General features: G+C 29.2%; 1 long non-coding RNA gene across 1 annotated transcript in view; it reads left to right on the forward strand.

The window, feature by feature from the left end:
* LOC145246463 (uncharacterized) overlaps nucleotides 1–7,500 on the forward strand; it is a 492,984-nt gene that overhangs the window by 1,435 nt on the left and 484,049 nt on the right. Inside the window, exon 1 of the long non-coding RNA XR_013863124.1 lies at nucleotides 1–827. This exon is cut by the window's left edge and continues 1,435 nt beyond it. This is a non-coding gene — a long non-coding RNA (uncharacterized LOC145246463). The remainder of the gene's footprint in view (nucleotides 828–7,500) is intronic.

The following is a 7,500-nucleotide window of genomic DNA, read 5'->3' on the forward strand; positions in this document are numbered from 1 at the left end:
CCTTTTAAACCTCGAACGGTTTAGCATCACAAAAAAATATAGGAAACTTTTTGCTGTCGTATTTCTAAGGAAATCAAAACAAAAGCAATAATCATAGAACAACACGCACACGCATACGCATATCAATCAATATCTGCCTGTCTGTCTATCTGTCTCCCTATCTATCTCGCTACTTATCTATCTATTTATCTATTTCTCTCTATATAAATATATACATATACACATCCTAAACTTTATAACACATACACATACACGTATGTGTGTGTGTTTGTATATAAATATATCTATATACATTACAAGTGCTTAAATCACTAACATATATATCTTCAAGTACATAATTGATTAAAAAATACGATTAAACACACACATCTATATACACACACAGACACACAAACAGACACACACACACACACATATATATATATGCATAAAATTACCTTTAATAATAAACATAACATTTACCATCAAACATTTATATCTGAAACAAAATAAAGAAACGCGTACATGCCTATGTCTCTCCCACTATTTCTATATATAAATATAAATATATACACAAACCCAAGGAAGTATACAGGTTTCACATATAAAAATACATGTATGTATAACAAAATATTTTAAAAGTTCACAAACTTTTAAGAAAAATGCATTAATTTTTTTTTACATTTAACTTTACAACTTCTTTTAATTACCAATACATATATATATATACATATACATACATATATATACATCTGTACTACTTATATACACACTTAACAGGAAATCTATCGATCTACGACGCAAGTGGGAACTGTAGTATCGGTGGGAGCTTTCCGAAATACGGGGAGGTAAGTTGAACCAGTTTTTTTTTTTGTTTAAATTGAAAAATGATAAACATATTTATACTCCGGTAATAAAGAGTTATCATTGTTTCTTTTTTGGACTATTGTTCTTACAATAATAGTTTATTTACAGCCGATATACTCTCCGACATTCTTCACGTGTTATGTTAAACAACGTTAAATGATATCTTGCATACAGTATTCTAGATACTTTGGATATTCTTCATAATATTAAAGTGTATCAACTGCTCCATTTAATTGTAATATTTTCAATTATTTTTTTTTCAATTTTCATAGTATTATGTGTTTACTAAATATGGGACATCTTAACGGACGCCAAACATTAACGAGCAATTGTAGACACTTCAACTAAGACTTTTAAAAAGATTATAATGGTAACTTTGTGCAATTATTTGTATCTCTCTTGCACTTGGCTCATCGAGTATATTCATCATGTAGTTTTGAACTTCTTTACAGGATTCCGGTTGGCGCTATGATTAATTGAATGATAAAAATCTTCCATAAATTCCAATTTCTTTTCATATCATACATAAGACCATGCCATTTCGTTATTTTCTACATTTCAGCTATGTTCAAGCTGGCATCATTCGGGACATTGACTTCTACTAAGGTTGCTTCTTTCTGCTTCTTGTCCTATATCCCTAGTCGTAAGCAATGTGTAGCACCGTATAAACAAATATTTGCACTTAGAATTATTTTTGACAAAAAAAAGGTCGAACAATACATTGGCAAAACCGTAGTTGATAAAATAAATGCAATGACTTAAAAGTGAACGATTTTGATTATTACATTTATTTGAAAATAATTTTTGCAACGTGTATTAAAATCTCGCTTGTAAAACAGTCAGTGTTACATAAAAGATGAACGCGAAACTGTTAATTAATGACCCATCCCGTCCCGGACTACTTCCAGCATAAAGATTTACAAGTAGTTTCTCCTTGGTCCCAAACTTCACAGAGTTGAATAAGTAGTTATTTACAAAACATTTTTAATTTCGTTCTGTTCTCACAAGTTGGTCAGTCTGTTTGATAAATTTGAATGAATGTTACTTACGGAATTTAACGAACTAACACGAATGCATACGTACAAACCTATGAAAATACATGTGCGTATGCATTTTTGCATATTATTTTTGTAGTGTTTGCCATAAGATAATGCGTATATATATGTACACAAACAAACACACACATATGTGTGTGTGTATTAATACTAATATACAAGATTAGCTCAATTCTATACGTGAGCATAGATAATAATTATTTAAAATAAATTTTGGGGGATTATAGATCAAAAGATTAAGCTATAGGACATACAGAATTCTAATATCTGAGCGCGACCATACACGCGCAATATATATATACATATATATATATATATATATATATATATATATATATATATATATATATATATATGAGGGTATGAGTGTGCATATTACGTACAATTATTTAAATTTTGGAAGTGGTTTTAATATATTTTAATTCCAAATACGCTTTCTTCTATTTCAAAACTTACATTATATTGGTAATACAATAATTGGTATTTCCATACGCACAAACTCACACACACACAAACACACACACACACACACACATATATATGTATATATATGTATAAATACATATATATACATATATATTTTTTTATATAAATGTGCAGATGTAATTTTAAGTATATTTAATTAAATAAAATAGGAGATTTTATATTATTTAATTGGAATTCTTTATTGAGATAAGTATTATTTATTAGATTATTTTATTGGTACTATTATCCCCATATTTCTTAGTTGTTGTTCCCCCCACCCACCTACATTTCGGCCAACTATTCCTCTGATCTTCGTCATATGGTAACCCCGGCGGGATAGGAACTCTAAATTTCCTCACTGCATTCTCAGTAATTACTGCCATCCATAGTTGTTGTCGTCTCACCACGTTTTTGGCCAATTTCTGGCGTTCGGGGCCCGTGGCGCAGTGGATAGAGACAGTGAATCGCTACGGTTCCAGGTAAGAATAGTCTGAAAATAGCGGTTTCAATCCTACCCAAAGCCGGCCAGAGCCTTACTTGGCCAAAACGTGGTAAGGCGACAACAACTATGGATGGCAATAATTGCTGAGGATGCAGTTAGAAGATTTGGAGTTCCTATCCCGTTGAGGAATAGTTATCCAAAACGTCGAGAGAAAAAGAAGCAACTAGGAATGATGAGGATAATAGTCCGCAATAAAATAAATTAATTAAATTTTTTGTTTATTAAATCATTGACAATGTAATCCAGATGTATTAGAAAGTATTCAGATTTACGACAAATATGGCGGTTACGTCAGCCAGTTCCTGCCAGAAAGTTATTCGAAAGTTGAAAAAGGATTAACAGCAGAATTTTAATGAAATATGCTTAAGAGAAAAAATTGCTACCTGCCTAAACATTTATGAATATATATATATATATATATAAATATATATATATATATATATATATATATATTTATATATATATACATATATATAATTTATAAACAATTAAAATACGATAGGTATTTTTAAATAACGTCTATATAATTTTATTCATACGTGTTTCGTACCAAACAAATTATAAAAAACACATATATCCACAAGAGAATGTTTAAAAAATAAGGACCAAATGTTGAAATAGAAACGAAATATTTTAAGGTCATAAGAGGACAACATTTAAAATAAATACTGTTTGTACTTTATTTATATAGCGTCCCATGAAGCAGGAAGATCTTTCTCTCTCTCTCTCTCTCTCTCTCTCTATATATATATATATATATATATATATATATATATATATATATATATATATATATATATATATCCCATACTGTTATATATGCATACACATACATGTATGATCTTAAACCTATATGTATAATATCGCACTATATGTATATATATATATATATCGCAAGAGCATATATATATATATATACATATATCGCAATATATGTGTATATATATCGCAAGAGCATATATATTTTCATATATGAATGGACAATATAAAAAATAAATAATGTAAAGTTAATACACAAGTTATCATTTTATACTTTGTAAATTTATACAGTGTGATTTTTATGATTTGTACAATAATTCAATTGTAAAGATATATATATATATATATATATATGTGTGTGTGTGTTTATGATATTATATGGGTTGTGCACAGTATAAATAAAAAAGGTGCGTTTCTACTAATGCGTAAGAACATATTCTTCTGTGAAACGAATTGAATCCTCTATTGGTAAACTATTGCGAAAAAACCTATACAAAATATACAGATAACCGTTATATATATATATATATATATATATATATATATATATATATATATATATATATATAAAAAATTGGATGTATATTTTTGGATTTTACCGTTATTGGATAATTTACCTTTCACCAGACTATCCATTCACGTGTAATCACCTTTTTCTTCACCATATTCCCTCTGCTTTACATTTTGTTATCAAGTAAGATCTTTAACTTACTTTCAGTTTCATCAAATACTTTTGTAGTCAAAATCCGATCCCTCATTTTGGTAATTCCTACCCTCTGATGAGAATGAAAGTATTCCCTCGAAACTCCGCGGATTAAGGACTATCCACTTATCAAGTGGTAACTTTTATGATTAAATATGTTTTTAACTCTTTTTCAAAGTGTTTTTAACATGTTTTATTAACTATTTGCTCTTATATATATATATATATATATATATATATATATATATATATATATATATATATATGCGTATGTGTGTGTGTTGAAAAGGCTCGAAATACACCCCCTTACACACACATATATGCGTGTATATATACATATATTTAATGAACAAACCAACATGAAATAAACATTAATCCATAACAATTTGCCCAATAAAATAGCTGACCAACAAATAAAACTATATATAAACTCAATGAAAGAAAAGCACATTAAAAAAGCTTGCGAGAAAGATGACATCTTTTACTGGTACTCTAAAAATTAAATTCTTGCTAATTGCAAGCTTAGAGAAAAAGACATTAACCAATCATATGAAGTGATACACTAGACCCATCCAATAACTCACGAAACATAAACTAATAATCATTATACTAAATTAATAGCATTGTATCCAGTAATTAACAACTTTAATAATAATAATAATAATAATAATAATAATAATAATAATAATAATAATAACAATAATAATAACAATAATAATAATAATAATAATAATAATAATGATGATGATAATAATAATAATAATAATAATAATAATAATAATAATAATAATAATAATTGTCCTGCTTTCAGTTAAACTAAGGTAATATATAATTTCAGATGCCTATTTAAGGAATGTCTTTTTATAAACAAACTGAGTATACCTATAGTAGTTTTATTGACCACACATGCAATAATTCTTTTCAACGTAATCACATAACATTTGTGCCACACTACCCCACATTATTTTGCTCAACAAAATACAAAAGTCAGCACAAAGAAGAAGATAATTATATTTAATACTAAAATGATGTCTAAAAGTGAAACTACACAAAGACGAAAATTACTTAAAGCAATATTCATTAAAAAAATTACAACTAATTAAAATAGCACTTGATACAGGAAAAATATATTTAAATAATTTCACCATTAAAACAATAAATAAATATATAAAAAAATTAATTAGATCTTTCTATACTGTTAGACAACATCAGAAAAAAGTATGCATACATATGTATATATAAAATCCAACGAACGAAACTTCTTTTAAAAATATCAAATTCCTGATGATGATAAAGACATTAAAACTGCTTGAATAATGGCTGAAACAAGAACACTCGGAGCTATATTATACGATCTAATAAGGTTGATCGCTACATCGAGAAAATAATCAAGAAAATAAAAAAAGATAATACTGCCACATCTGGGCAGGAGCTGCTTGGCGCGTCCGTCCTGTATTGACAGAGTTCAAAACCGCTGTCGAAACCTTGTAAGTGATGCTGTTGGCATGGGCTGCTCGACATACCTTAACCTGCCTTGATAGAAGTCAAAACCGTTGTCGAAACCTAGTAGGTGATGCCCTTAACAGGGACTGCTCGATTACCCTATCATGCCTTGATAGAGTTCAGAACGGCCTTCAAAACCTTCAAGGTGATGCCCTTTTCTCTTCCTTGCAACCTCTTTTCAACAGAAGACAAGTCGCAAACCTGCCTCTGCTCTATAGCTATTTTCATGGCAAGTGCTCGACTGAACAGCAATCTATAATTCCCCCTAGCCTAAATTTGACAAAAAACACTCGATTAGCTATAACCACTATATATAATTTCTCCGAAGCTTTATCTGTGCCTAAATCTAAACGTAAATTCCATGAACAAAGCCTCTTTCTCAGAACTGCCCGCGTTTGGAACACTGTTGCGCTGGTCTGCTTCCGGGTGAATACAAGATGGAAGCTTACAACATCAACGATTACTACAAATCAATACATTACATCAATTAACCCTTATCCTTGAGTGGCCTCTGCGCCTTGATAAGTGATGATTCTTAAGTAAATAAAAAACCTTGCTTAAAAAATAACCTGCCACATAGAGAGAGAGAGAGAAGAAAGAGAGATTAATAGATATATGTAGATAGAAAAGTATATATATATATATATATATATACCATACATAAATATATATATATATATATATATATACACATATATGTATAAAGAGAGATACATTGATTAAAAGAAACTAATAGAGAGAGAAAGACACAGTGATGCATCTGAATTTAATGACACTAACTACCCTTTATTATCAGAATATGACATTCAACTCATACATAAAGTGACACACATACACACACACACACGCATACATGATAATACGTATGATAGCCCTTCAACTAATTGCAAAAAAAGTTAATAGATAATAAATATTTTGACATTATTGGAATTAGAATCCGTTATTTTAAACCACACGCCTGTAAATCTATGTGTTGTACAGGATACAATTTATAGATAGTGATGTAAATATTGAGGGTTCGTATACTAATTACACGATTTGTGCGCCCACGCTTTGACTACGTAGGCGATATAATTGTCTACCTTATATTTTAAGTGAATAAGGTGGCCCAAACATCCTCTCTAGACTCCAAAAACACACACACATCAACACACATCATCATCTATGAAAATGTATGAATTTAACATACACACATAAAGATATATTCATATATACCATAATATATATATATATATATATATATATATAAGTGAAAGTGTGTGTGTGTCTGTGTGTCTACATTTCCCTACGCAATAACTCTGTCAATTTTTAGTCTATAAACTCGAAATTTGATATACAGGGTACTGAGTTCTGGGACTATCGATGTGATCGGTTTTCGGGCAGAAATTTCGCGATTAAGGGGTCAAAGTTCAACGATTTGACATTTGAGAACTCTACCAAACTCCTCCGACAATTTTCGGTCTAAACACTTGAAATTTTAGATATAAGTTCATTGGACATGTATCTTACTTAATAACTATCTCCAAATTGCCGGGCAACGCCGGGCACCCATGCTAGTATATATATATATATATATATATATATATATATATATATATATATATATATATATATAATGGATAGATAGATAAAATAATACATATGCATGCCTGAATATAGATTCATCA

Source organism: Euprymna scolopes, chromosome 24 (assembly GCF_053919585.1).
Source record: "Euprymna scolopes isolate OS-2025 chromosome 24, ASM5391958v1, whole genome shotgun sequence".
Lineage (NCBI taxonomy): Eukaryota > Metazoa > Mollusca > Cephalopoda > Sepiida > Sepiolidae > Euprymna > Euprymna scolopes.